This window comes from Macrotis lagotis, chromosome 2, assembly GCF_037893015.1.
Source record: "Macrotis lagotis isolate mMagLag1 chromosome 2, bilby.v1.9.chrom.fasta, whole genome shotgun sequence".
In the NCBI taxonomy this organism is placed as follows: domain Eukaryota; kingdom Metazoa; phylum Chordata; class Mammalia; order Peramelemorphia; family Peramelidae; genus Macrotis; species Macrotis lagotis.
The window spans coordinates 104,748,704-104,763,293 of NC_133659.1; the positions used below are offsets into that span (position 1 = coordinate 104,748,704).

At 38.3% G+C, this 14,590-nt stretch overlaps 1 long non-coding RNA gene across 8 annotated transcripts in view; it reads left to right on the forward strand.

Annotated features, from left to right (window-relative positions):
- LOC141513024 (uncharacterized) overlaps positions 1-14,590 on the forward strand; it is a 106,671-nt gene that overhangs the window by 24,304 nt on the left and 67,777 nt on the right. The window contains exon 6 of one of the 8 annotated variants that reach the window (XR_012475676.1): positions 6,035-9,811. The exons of the other annotated variants lie outside the window; for them this stretch is intronic. This is a non-coding gene — a long non-coding RNA (uncharacterized LOC141513024). Of the gene's footprint in view, positions 1-6,034; positions 9,812-14,590 lie in introns of those variants that run through there. 8 annotated transcript variants of the gene reach the window in all.

Genomic DNA, 14,590 nt, shown 5'->3' on the forward strand with positions numbered 1-14,590 from the left:
AAAAGACACCCTGTTGGAGGACAGCCTTTAAGGCAGCAATTTACTCAATTGAATCAAGTGGTTTTTTTTTATAGTCAATAAACAATAAGCACATTGGGATATTTTATTCCCTACCTCTTTTATTCAATTGTGCTATGTTAAAGCTGTAGCCTCCAGGGCAATATTACTTGCAAAAGCCTGTTTGTTCTCTTCTAAATATTCTCATGAAGGATGCCCTCTATGCATGTGTAGATTATTCTCACAAAAAATTTTTGAAGAGATGGGAAAGGAGGCCGATAATTTTGCAGTTATTTATATTTTCTGTTAATTCTTTTTTAAAATAATAAAGCACATACCATTAGTATACTTTCATTTTTCATGTATCTTGAAAAATGATGCCTCTATACCCTTCAGTATGGCTCCCTTTATGTACCTTGCTGCATTCCTTCATTTTTCCTTACTTCCATACCAGTTACAAATCATCATGCTTTCCACCTGGGACCAGATGTGGTGGCCCTGTTATGATGGATAGTTAAAAAAAGAGGAGTTTGTTATGACAATCATTACAGGTCTTTCGCAACTTTGATCTTTTAGTTGTCCCTATATTAGAATGTGAGTTTCTTGAGGACAAGGGCTTTTGCTTTGATCTTTGTACCCCTAGCTCTTGGCATTCAGGAAGTGCTTAATAAATTGTTGGTTGATTGTGGTCTTTCCATTTTCATCCTTAGATGTCTGGAACACTTTGCTTAGTTGAATCTTTTGCTAAACTAAGTTTAATTTTCTTTCTATGGCTTCATACTGTTTTATAAGGATATACTGGGTATATCCTTATAGTTCTGGATTTGGAATTAAGTTCTACTCCTGTCTTGGACACTAATCACTTGACTTCTGTCTACCTCAGTTTTCTCATCTGTAAAATAGAGATAATAGCATGTACCTCATAGAATTGTTGTGAGGATTAAATGAGTTATTTGTAAAGTTTTGTATTTGAGTTTTGTAAACCATAATGCACCATATAAATACTAGCTATTATGATTATTCACAGTTTTCCACTATCTGTCTTTCTAAGATTTTATAAACAAGTTTGTATCTTAAACTGGTGCTGTCTTTGGCTTCCATAGCTACTTGGCAAGAAGATCAAAGTGTTTACTAACTAAAGAAGTTTCTAGCTTCTTTTATTCTCCTTGTTTCAAATCCAATCCAACAAACATTTATTAAGCATCTACTACATGCAAAGAACCATATTATGTTTTGGGAACACAAAAGCAAAACAAAAAAGTCTCTTTGTTTAAGGAATTTCTCTTCTACTTGAGGATGGAGGTGGGGAGGGAAGATATACAATATTTAAAAAGACAAATTTCTTTGGACCAAACCTATGAATTTTATTGTTTTGGGGTACTCTTCTACTTATGCAGATCCGTCTAACCTTTACAATTTGGTTTTAAGAGAGTTGCCTAGGGCACTGAAGGGTGAAGTTATTGCCCAGGGTCAAATAGACTGTATGATTTACAGATAGGATTTGAACCTATGTCTTACTCTTCAGCTAGCTCTCTATATTTAATTGTTCTAATTCAGTCGTTTTTAGTCATGTCCAGCTTTTCATAACCCCATCTTTGATTTTCTTGGCAAAGATACTTGAGTGATTTGCCATTTCCTTTTCCAGCTCATTTTACAGATGGAGAAACTGAGATAAATAAGGTTCAGTGATTTGTCCAGGGCTTTACAGTTAGTGACTGAAACCAAATTTGAACTCAGAAAGATGAGTTTTCCTGACTCCAAATCCAGTGCTCTATCCACTGAGGCACCTAACTGTCCCTATATTTGATAATCTATATTATAATCTGTAGGGGAGGGAGAGCATTAATGAATGAAGGAATCAGAAGAAAAGGCTTCTGGTGGATGATATGTGAGCTGAGCCTTGAAGGAAGCTCAAAATTCTAAGAGGTAGAGGTAAGGAGGGAGTATATTTTAGATATGAAGGAAAATATATGCAAAGATTGGGGAGAGAGAGAGAGAGAGAAATAGTAGTAGGAGAAAGAAGAAAAAGGAAGAAGAAAAGAAGGAAGAAGAAAAGAAGAAGAAAAGGGCAGAGTGGGAAGGGGAGAGGGAGAAGGAGGGAAGGAGACAGAGGTAGAGGGAATGGGAGAGGATGGGAATTTGAGAAACAGGACATAGGGGAATTTAACTAGAACTTAAGATGAATGAGGAGGAGCAAAGGAAAATCAGACTAGAAGAGTTATCTGGAGCTAGTGTGTGAAGGTTTTAAATGACCAGCTACAGAACTTGTCTTTCTTCCCAGACACAATAGGGAACCACCAAGTTTCTTTGACATAGTAAGCTTTGTGTTTTAGGAAAATTATCTTTGCAGCAATGTGGAGGATGGTTTGTTCAGAAGAGTATCTGGAAGACAGTAATTTAATTAGGAAGTTGTAATAGTCCAGGCAAGAGAGAATAAAGGCCTAAACCAGGGTGGTAGCCATGTGAACAGAGGTAAGGGAGATAGAATCAAAATGATTATTGATTGGATTTGGGTGTGAAGGAGAGGAAGAATTGAGAGTGATTCCAATTTTGTGAACCTAAGTGACTAGAAGGATGATAGTGACCTCAACATCCAATTACAGAGCTCCAAAAGTCAGAGCTTTGGAAAAAAACAGGTCTTGTCACATAGATATAGGAGTCATCCTCTTTGTTTTTGTGTTCCCAAGTCCCTTGAATGCTTTTTCCTGGTTCTTCTACTTGTCTGACCTCTCCTCTCTGTTTGCTTTGTTGGATAATCATGCTCTCTAACTGTGGATGTTCTTCAAGGTTCTGCCCTGGACTCTTTTCTCTTTCTTTTCTATATTCTCTTTCACCAATGGAAATGAAAAGGAATCACTTTGGATTTTTCTTCTTTCATGGATTGCCATGAATTCATTATCTTAGGGGGCAGCTAGGTGGCACAGTGGATAGAGCACCAGCCCTGGAGTTAGGAGGATATGAGTTCAAATCCAACTCAGACACTTAATAATGGCCTGTGTGACCTTGGCAAGTCACTTAACCCCATTGCCTTAAATAAATAAATAAAATTTTAAAAAAGAATTCATTACCCTAAGTGATTACAGTACCAGTAATGGACCCCTTCCATATTTAGCTAGGCTGCTCCATGTAAAACAGGACTATACCTGTGACCTTTTTGGCATGGTAGAATCTGTCCAATCTTGTGCTGTTTTGGCATAGACTCCCAGAATTCAGAGTCTTCCTAAGAGGCATAAAAGTAGGTCTTTGTGAAGAATACAGTGAAATATTATTATAGTGTTTCCCCACCCTCCAGAAAGAGAATTCAACCAAACACCCAGTTCACTCCACAACTTCTCAAAAGCTGTATCTACTACCCACCTCTGCAGGGTTATTGTGAGGATCAGATAGAGTAGTATGTGTGAATGTTTCATAACTAAAACTTTCTAATTATGTAAATGTAAGCAACTCCGCTACTACTCTTGGGTGTGGGTGTATGTGTGAACTCAAATATGTTTAGGTGTGTCACTGGTGAGTGGGCATATGTGGATGTGTACTTATGTATGGCTAGAGCTACACAACATCAAAATAATGAGTTGATTCCATCAATTAAATAGGGGAGTTTGTGATACTGTAGGAAAATATCAGTCAAAACAATTTTTTACTGAGTTTTTATATACTTATATATGTGTTTTTTCTAGTGCTTATATAAATACATGTTGTCTCTCTCAACAAACTAAAAGCTTCTTGAAGACAGGGACCGTTTTGGTTTTTATCTTTCCATCCCCCAACTTTTGGAATATAGGAGGTGATAAATTAATGCTTGTTTGCTTAATTGAAGATATTTTATCTGGTACTACTATAAATTTGGGTGTTTGCTATGTGATTTTACATATGCATATATAAATGTATATAAGGATATAGGGCAGTTAGGTGGCACAGTGGATAGAGCACCAGTCCTAGAGTCAGGAGGACTTGAGTTCAAATCTGGTCTCAGACACATAATAATTACCTAGCTGTGTGACTTTGGGCAAGTCACTTCAACCCCATTGCCTTGCAAAAAACATATATATATATATGTATATATATGTATACATATATAAGAATATATACATATATGTGTTAAACCCAAGTCTTTAAACTGATCCACTTATAACATCATACCCCTCACCAATTAATTCAGTTTGTCATTTTTAAAAAGTGATGACCAAATTCTAGGTGTGTAATGTGTATGTGTGTTTGAATCCTAGTATCCATAGTATGTCCTCAGCAAAGAAGGCAATGTGTTCTATGAGCAAAATACAATTGTAGTGCTCAAAAGAAACATGAGATGTGCAAATTTGGAGACATTTCCACTCTAAATGTTCATATGAACTATTTTCATCTGACCTCTGAAAGAGTTTTCTGTGTTCATATTGCTCTAATCAGCTACAGTTGGACACACTGTACCTTAATATCATTTTATCACACTGTACCAGTAATATCATTTTAGTCCTCAATCAACTAATCTCTCCCAGAAAACCATGCCATGTCCCTTAAAACAAAGAAGGAAAAGGAGTAAGGTTAAAAAAAAAAAAGATCACCAAAACTAACATATTAACCAAGACTGACAAGACATGGTAGGAACCACACCCATAGTTCTCCACCTCTGCAGTAAAAGAAAAGGAGTACTTTCTCATAGTTCTTCTTTGGGGCCAAGATCATTATAATTTCACAAAATTTAGCTTTAATTATATTATTATTTCATTTATATTGTGTACATCATTTTCCTAGTGACATTACCTCAGTTCATATTTGCCTTCCCATACTTCTCTGAATTCTTCACACTCAACATTTTTTTTTAGGTTTTTGCAAGGAAAATGGGGTTAAGTGGCTTGCCCCAAGGCCACACAGCTAGGTAATTAAGTGTCTGAGGTCGGTTTTGAACCCAGGTACTCCTGACTCCAGGGCCGGTGCTTTATCCACTATGCCACCTAGCTGCCCCAGTTTTTACAAGGCAATGGGATTAAGTGGCTTGCCCAAGGCCACATGGCTAGGCAAGTATTAAGTGTCTGAGGTGGGATTTGAACGCAGGTACTCCCGACTCCAAGGCCAGTGCTTTATCCACTGCACCACCTAGCCGCCCCCACACTCAACATTTCTTAAAGCATAGTATTCCATTATATTGATATCCTACAATTTATTTAACCATTCTCCTATCAACAGGTATCTATTAATTTCTAGTTCTTTGCTACAACAAAAGTGTTGCTATGAGTATTCTTTTTTCTTATCAGTCTTCTTAACATCTGACATCAGGACCTCTGTGTCAAAGGGTATGGCAGTTTTACCCATTTTCTTAGCTTTCCTGAATAATGCTCCAATTCATATATAACTCCATTAACAGGGTATTTATAGTACCTGCCTTTATTCAACCCCCCCCATCTTATTAAAATTTTTACCAGTTTACTGGATATGAGGTAAAATCTCAGAGTTGTTTTGATTTTCATTTCTCTTATTGTTAAGGGTTTAGATCTATCTTCCAAATGGTTGTTAATAGTTTATAGACCTTCCTTTGAGAATTGTTTGTTCATATCCTTAGATCACTTCTGTGTTGGAGAATAACTTTCAGTCTTATATATTTATGCTTCTTCCCCATATATCATGGATAGCAGACACTTTTCAGAGATACTTGATGCAATTTCTTTTTCAATTGACTATTTCCCTTCTCATCTTGGTTACATTGATTTTGTTACTACAAATGCTTTTAAATTTCACATAACAGAAATTATCTATTTTATCTTCTATAATTGCCTCTATGCTTTGTTTGGTATAGAATTCTTTCCCTATGGCTAAACAAATTGTGATACAGGAATGTAATGAAATATTATAGTATTATAAGAAAGAAAGAACACTATAACTACATTCTGGAAAGACCTATATAAACTGATGTCCTTAATAACCTAGCTGCCTCCTACCTTTCCAATCTTTCTTCACTTGTCTCCCCTCCTTATATTTTATTATACACTGACAGTGGTTTCCTTGATGGTCCTTGCACAACATACACCTGATTCATTTTTCCTAGATATTTCCCATGCTTGAGACAGCTAGGTCATGCAGTGGAGAAGAGTGTCTGATCTGGAGACAGGAAGATCTGACTTTAAATCTGACCTCATAAATTTTTTAACTGCGTGGACCAAGCCTGTTTGCCTCAGTTTCCTCATCTATAAAATGAACTGGAGAAGAAAATGGCAAACCGCTCTAGCAGCTTTGCCAAGAAAACTCCAAATGGTGTCAGGAAGAGTGAAACACAACTGAAACAACAACAAAAACAACAACATTTCTGAAATTCTCTCCCTCTTTGTTTCCACCTCCAGGCTTCCTTTGAGGCTTAGCTAAAATCTCACCTACTGCTGGAAGCCTTTCTTAGGTCCACCAAAGCTAATGCCTTTCCTCTGAGATTAACTCCAAGTTATCATATGTGTGTGTGTATGCTGTTTGTATATAGGTTGAATTTCTGTTTTTGTTTTTTACATGATATCTCCTTCATTAGTCTGTGAGTTTTGTGAAAGCAAGGACTGTTTGGTTTTTTTTTTGCCTTTCTTTGTATCTCCAGAGCTCAGCACAGAGTGTGGCACATTTTGGGCACTTATTAAATGCTGGATTTGATTGATTCAATGTAAAATGAAGTAAGTTGTGCCAGGAAAACAATATATACAGCAACTGCAATAATATAAATAGAAAGAACAATTACAAAACAAAAAAGCTTTGCTCTAAAACATAGGTGGAGGTCCCATGGGTATAGCATTGTATATAATGTATGACTTTCAAAGTACCAATGGTTTTGCTCATTTTTTTCTTTCTCTTTTTGTATTCTTTGTTATAAGGGATAACTATCTGGGAGAGCGTGGGGAGGAATATGGGGGGAATTATAAGTGGTGTGGAAATAAAAGAAATCAATAAAAACCTACTTAAAATTTTAAAATATATTCCACAATACTAGTAAAATAATTCTACCACTAATACTAGATAACATCACAGAAGTTTTAAGAAGAAATATACTTACATCTCTTTTCGGGTTGGTTGTTTTCAATTTCTCATGCTTAGCTCCACTTCTGCACTTCCCAGGAATTCAGATAGTCATCACAGTCTGTGAAAGAGTTTCTCACTCTCAAAGATCTGGATAAATCCCCTTTTTCTCATTTTCCTAGAGAGAATCAGGATTGGGAGCAGAGGAGCAGAGAAAGATGATGATGATGTTATTAAGCATAGTTTGCCCAATCCTATTTCTCTGACTTAGTCTTCCACTAGGCTCCAGTGAAAATTCTCTATTAGATCCAGTCCAGATGATCTTTATTTCTTTGTGCCTCAGTTTCCCCATTTGTAAAATGGAAGGATTGGACTAGATCGGGGGGGCCTTTGATCTTTTTGGTGTCATGGACTCCTTTAGCATTTTGATGAGACCTATGGACAACATTCCCAGAGCAATATTTTTAATACATATAATACTGAAATACAATTTAAAAAAATTCATAGATTGTGGTTAAGAACTGCTGGACCAGCTGATCCTTCAGGTCCCTTTTGACCTTAAGACCCTGTGGATCTTATATTTTCAACTCCTTCCCACTGATTTCTTACTCAAAATTTTTGTTTGTCCTCCTCCAATGACAGGATCATAGATTTAGAGCTAGTCTTAGAGGTCATTGAATCTGACCATCTCATTTTATTTTATTTTAGATTTTTTTGCAAGGTAAATAGGGTTAAGTGGCTTGCCCAAGGCCACACAGCTAGGTAATTATTACGTGTCTGAGACCGGATTTGAACCCAGGTACTCCTGACTCCAAGGCCAGTGCTTTATCCACTACACCACCTAGCTGCCCCTGACCATCTCATTTTAAAGAGGGTGAGACTGAGGATAAGAGAAGTTAAATTGTTTGCCCAAGATTATGTAGCTAATCAGTCAGTAAGTGTCTGAGGCAGGATTTGAATCCAGATTCTCCTGACTCCAAGTTAGTCTAGTGTTCTATTCACTATACCATAATGCCTCTATATGGGTAATTTTATAAGTATAACCTAAATATATTCCCATTTTATTTAAGTGTTACATTTAAGGGTGGGATTTGAACATCACTACTGCTGGAACTTCCAGATTGGTGGGAATAGCATAGAACTTGGAGTCATGAATACTTGAATTCAGTTCTTATATTCTTATACTTATTCACTGTATAAACTCTTTGGGCCTCAGTTTCTTTATCAAAAAGGATTAAAAGCCCCTGCTATATTTATTTTACAGGATTGTAACAAGATCATATAAAGTACTTTATAGATCTTAATGTAAAAATAAATGTCAGCTATAATTACTATTAATATTATAAAAGAATCAGAGAGAAGAGAGAAAGGAGAGAGGAAAGAAAAGAGATAGAAGAGAAAGATAGGAGAAGGAGAAGAAGGTTGTGAGAGAGAGATAAGAGAAAGGCAAGGAGGGAGAAGAGAGCAAGAAAGAGAGAAGAGATGAGGAGGGGGGAGTGAGAGAGAGAGGAAGAAAGAAGTAAGAGGAGAGAGACAAAGAGAGAGAGAGAGAGAGAGAGAGAGAGAGAGAGAGAGAGAGAGAGACCTACCCAGGTTTGAGGCCAGGTGGGGTTATAGGGAGCAAGAAAAAGGAAGTCATTTGTCCAAAATGAAGTCAGTGAAGAAAACTTCTCAAAGGCAGAAAGTTTTTCATGGAACTTTAGGATTAGGAGAGAGCTTAGAGAGCTCATCTAATCCAGTCTTCCCTCATTTTATAGATGAGGAAAGTGAGGTCTAGAGGGAAGAAATGACTTGGCCAAAGTCTTTTAGTTAGGGCCAAAGATAGAACTTGAAAGTGTGCCTCCTGACTCATATTCCAATGCTCTTTTCATAAGTCACACTGCTGCTAGGCAGTTAGGACCTAAGGAAAAGATACTTGCTTCCTATGGTGCTAAAGTGGCTTTCAGTGGTCAGTAACTATGGGGAGAAACTCTTTGATTGAAATCAAGAGATTCTTCCCATTAGATGGTGAACTCCTTGAGAGAAGGTCCTGCCTTTAACTTTCTTTATATCTGCTATGTTTAGCAAAGTCCCTAGAATAGAATAAACACAAAGAAGGTACCAAAAGATGCTTATTAATATCTTGCTAACTGACATGTAAGTAGACTATAGCAAGAAAGGAATATTTTCAAGGGATTACAATGGCCCCTTGATTACATACTGAATAAGAAAACAATATTGAACATGATGGTAAAATGAATAAAATACCTGGCTAAGAGGAAGAGTTTTGCAACCATTAGTTGAGAGTTAGATGAGAGACATAATTGAAAAGAGTTAGCCCTCCTCTATTGGGGAGGGGCTCATCAACTGAAGTACCCCCCAGGAAATGGTAGACAGAATAGCAGAGCACCCCAGTTAAAGATTACAAATGAGACACAGTGGGACGCTAAAAGAGTGATATCCCTTCCCTGCAGGTGAGAGGCTTACTAACCACAACACTATTAATGAGTGGTAGAACAGGTGTTTGGTGAAGCTATCTGGACTGCTGACAGCTGGAGCAAAGGCCGAGGGAATAAGCTTAGTAGAAAGCAGAACAATGACATCATTCTAAGACATTGGCAACTGTGCATTATCAGTGGAACTTCCCCTCCACTTGTGTGTCCTGACCACAAACATTCTCTGTACAGATAACCTTCTCCATGGATGCATGAATATGTGCCTCTCTACCCAGGTGCTACAGTAGTAGTAATTCTAGGCCTATTTCTAGTCCTGACTCCTTTTTCTAGCTGTTATAGTTCAATTAATTTCATCCTTTTCTACATTTTTTTTGGTGCCCAGAGCTGTATTTCTTTCTTTGGAGATTACCTTCTTACCTTCTATATATATATATATATATATATATATATATATATATATATATATATTCACATGTTGAATTCTTCATTCAAAAATATGACTTTATTTTCTTAAAAAATTATTTTTCCCAATTATACATAAAAGCAAATTTTAACATTTACTTTTTAAAATTTTGATTTCTAAATTCTCTTCCTCCCTCATCCCCTTCCCCTTCCCTAAGAAAGCAAACAATTTGATAGAGACCATTGCCCAGTAATGCAAAATAGATTTCCATATTACTCATGTTGTAAAAGAAAACGCAGACCAAAAATATCCAAACCCAAGCCAAGAAAAAAAAAGTATACTTAGATTTACATTCAGACCCTGTCAGTTTTTTCTTGGGACATGGATAGAATTTTTCACCACAAGTCCTTAAAAATTGTCTTGGATCTAGAATATGATTTCCTTGAGGAAAGGATAGAGTTTTTGCTTTTCTTTGTATCCCTAACATTTAGCACAGTGCCCAGTCCACAGCAAATACTTCATAAATGCTTGTGGACTAACTGACCATAAAGGTTAAGGTCAGCTCTTGATTTTTATATTGGTTTTGATTTTACAGTCTCAGTTCTAGAGCTTGATTCACGATAAGGTTACCAGCTGCGAGGAGTTTATATCTTTATATTTTCCCCCACTTCCCAGCTAGCACCTAGTCCAGATTTTAGCACTTTTTGATAAACTAATTTTGATGCCTTCAAACAGAGACTGTATAATTACTTGACAGAATTATTGTAAAAGGGCAAGAAGGAAGGAAACAAGACCCTGTTGCCAGATTCTGTGAACTAAGCACTTTTTTATATATTTCATTTGATCCTCACAACAACCCTAGCAGGAAGGTGCCTTTTATCTGTTTTAATGATGAGGAAACTGAGGCAGACAGTGGTTAATTGTCTTGCCCAGGGTCACACAAATACGAAGTGTTTGAGGTCACATTTGAACAATGGTCTTGACAGAGGTGCTTTATCCACTGAACCATACTACTCTCTCGGTAATGACTGATGCTGCCCTGATTTCCCAGATGGAATCTGAGGATTCTGATGCGACTGCCAAAAAAAAAAAGTTGCACGTGAGGGAACGATGGATTCTGGCTTTTTACAGTGTCAGGCCTCCCCCTCATAATCGCCCCCAGCTTCGCCACATTCTAGTTAAATTGGTTACCATGACCACCCAGGCTTCTATAAGCAGCCCCCAAGTTATAAAGTAGATGGGAATAGCCCTGGAGCTAGAGGGGGTGGGGGCCTGTGATATTCTTCCAGAAGATACCTTAGATCACACCTTCTTTGGACTCTGTTGGACCTCTCAGGCCAGAACAATTAAATCCCAGGGGAAGCAAAAAGTTAGCCCATCTGTTTCTGCAAGACAGCCTTTCCTACTATATAGAGCATGACTCTTCAGTGGTTAGAGGTAATGACTAGGCCTTCTAGAGCCTCCCACGAATCCCATGGGCTGTGTAGTAGTAAGCCCCTGTCACTAGGGTACCTTATCTGGGTGTGATCAAATCCATTCACAAGCATATGTCTGGATTTGAATTCAGGTCCTCCTTACTACAGGAGCAGACTTGTGGGGGGGAGGGGTTAGGAGGGGGTAGTGTATATATAGGACACAGATATGGTTGATACAAGGCAACCATGATGGAAGACTAACTGATTTGAGGTCAAGAAGTCTAATCCTTCATTTTACAGATGAGAAAACTGAAGCTCAGAAATCACAAAAGATCTCATGCAGAAGGTGGCACTTGAAGGGTCTTAAAGGCAATTGGGGATGCCCAAAGGGTGGGTGTAGAGAAAATTCATTCCAGGAATGATCTTTATGGCACACACGCCATAAGGAGCCCCTTCCATGATGAGAACTTCAGAACGTTAGATCACCTTGTTGAAGGTGTCCTCTTCTCCCTCAGGGTGGATCATTCCTGATCTCACCTAGAAGCCCAGCTCTGGGCTGGGCTGTGTGCTTTTGCTCTCAGACTTGTATCTTCCTTAGCAGGAAGCTCCCTTAGTCTCAGCTATGAGATGCCATTCAGAAGGAGCAGGTGGGGGGCAGGGAGGAGGATGCAGAATCCGACATCAGTGCCAGCATCAAATTTCCTGTGTCTGCCAGGATAATAAAGGTTCATCTGGGCTGTTGCCTTCAGGAGGAATAAGGAGATTTTGTATAAATCATCCAACTCCAATGCCGAGCAGAATGTAAACTGCTGGGGAGATTTAGGAAGATTGGGAGGAAGGTAGGGGTAGGAACAGCTGATGCTATATTTTTATCGCATCAGAGACAGAAGTCAAAGGTTCATAGAATTTAGAGCTGGAAGGGACTCTTTGAACAAGTAATCTCACCCTCTCATTTTAGTGATAAGGAAATTGAGGATAAGAGAATGGAAATGACTTAGCCATAGTCATGCAATCAGGGCCATGGACCTGACCATCTATCTCAGGAGAGATGAGGATCCTCAGGGCAGGGTCATAGAGCCCTGGGCTGGATTGGCTGCCTGCCTGCCATTCCATATGAAGCATCTTGTGGTTCCTAAAATCCTCCAACCTCACCCCATCCCAGAGCGTTTCCTCTCACTCCTTAGAGCGCATGTTAGATATGTGCACACTCACTGCACTCTCCCCATATTGTGGAGGTGATAGACAGTCTCCCTGAAACTCCTGTGAGTGTTCAGAACAGTTATTGCCGATGGGCTAGAGTTTTCATCTGAATTACAGATGGACTGGTATGGCAAATACTACTAGCAGACAGATGAGAGCCAGGGAGATGTGGATCCGTTCACACACACATTGGAATACACCAGGTCCAGGAAAAGGCTTTTTGGTGTAGATGCTGTTTGTCTGAGCAATGAGGCCAGTACAGGAGGGGAACATGCCTGGAAGAGCCTCACTGCTTACAGGAGTTACTGTAAGCAGAGAGCTGGTTAAGGAGGCTAGAGCAGGCTTTAAAGGAGGAACACAATTATAAGAACATGTAGGAAAGTCTAGTGCAATAAGGCAGCCACCATTTATTAAGCATCTCCTATAAGTCAGACACTTTGCTAAGTCCTGGAGACACAAAAAAGGCAAAAACACAGGCCTCGATTTTAAAAAGCACCCATTCTGATATGCAAATAACCGTACATACAAGATTATACTGTCTAAATAGGAGGTCATCTCAGAGGGAAGGTGCTGGTGGTGGGTGGGTGGATGAGTGGCAGTGAGGGACTAGTACTCTGCCAGAGCATAGGATGGGGGGGGTAGTAGGATGGCTGTGTCTTATTGGCAAACTCATTATGAGTTTATAGTAAGCATGGCAACCCAAAATCATATCTTTAATATTCAGCTGCATTAAGAAAGGCATGAAAGTGGTGATGGTCACACCATGCTTGGCTATGATTATAACACAACTACAATATGATGTTTTTATTTGATCATGGTTTTTTTTTTTGATAACCTCAATTTTTCCATCTCTCTACACTTACTCCCCCTCACTTTGAACCTTATAAAAAGAATTTTTAAAGGGGGGGAAGACAGTATAACTATCTACCTCTGAAAAATCTAATGTTTTATGTACTTTTCCATACTCATAGTTTCCCACATCTCTAAAGAAGGTTGATGGAGGGTCAGCTAGATGGCAAAGTGGATATAGTGCTTGACCTGTAGTCAGGGAGATCTGAGTTCAAATCTGCTCTCAGGCACTAACTGTGTGACCCTGGGCAACTTCCTTAACTCCAATTGTCTCAAAAATGCTTTCAAAAAGAAGTTTGATGGATTACAGTGTGGAGAGGAGAATGAGTATGAGACAATGATGAACTAGAATGAGTCTAGAAGTCAGGATGATGAAGGAACTCAAAATCTTGCAATAAGATGTTGAAAGAAGTAGAACTATTAGCCTTATAAAGCAGCAGTATGAAATAGTGCTTAGAATACAGAACTTGGCATCAGAAAGAACTGAATTCAAATTCCTTCTCTGTTTCCAACCAGTTATAGATAAGTCACTTGATCAAACAGAATCTCCATTTCTTCATCTGTAAAATGGAGATAATATCTGTAGCATTTACCCCACATTTATTTATCTGTAGCAAGTAATAGTCTAGGCAAATGTTTTGCAAACTTTAAAGCATATTATAAAGAGAATGAATAATTCTCTTTAGGTATTTGAAGGATCATTAGATAGGAGATTGACTTATTCTGCTTAGCCTCCAAGATCAGAAAAAGAAGCAATTTAATTGAAAATTGGGGAAGGAAGCCAGAGAGCTATCCATATCAGTCTGAGCTATCCACAAATAGAATGTGCTGCCTCAGTTTTCAGCGATGTTTCCATCACTTGTTAGGGATGGCATAGAAGGGATTCCTTTTGAGGTACAAGATGAAATCTGAAGTCCCATCTAGCTTAGTGTTTCTATGATTCCCAACGGAAAGTAAGTTTCTTGAGAGCAGGATCTTTGCTGTTGTTGAGTTGTTGTTCCAGGCGCCTAGCACAGAGTCTTTTAATATAGCAGGCATTAATCAATTCTTGTTGCAATGGATTCCATATTGGTTGGTATGAGGGAATAAGTAGAAAGAATTGGGGGAACAAATCAGAACCAGAGATAGCTAAGAATATAATTGGACATTAAGTCAAGATTGGCCTAACAACAATAGCAACATTTATGCAACACTTTGAGGTTTGCGTACAGATTTGTCATTATGGGACAAAGCAGAAGAGTTTTCAGATAATTAAAACTGAGCATCACACAGAGGGTGAGAAGGTGAACAGGCGTCAACATTCAATGAAT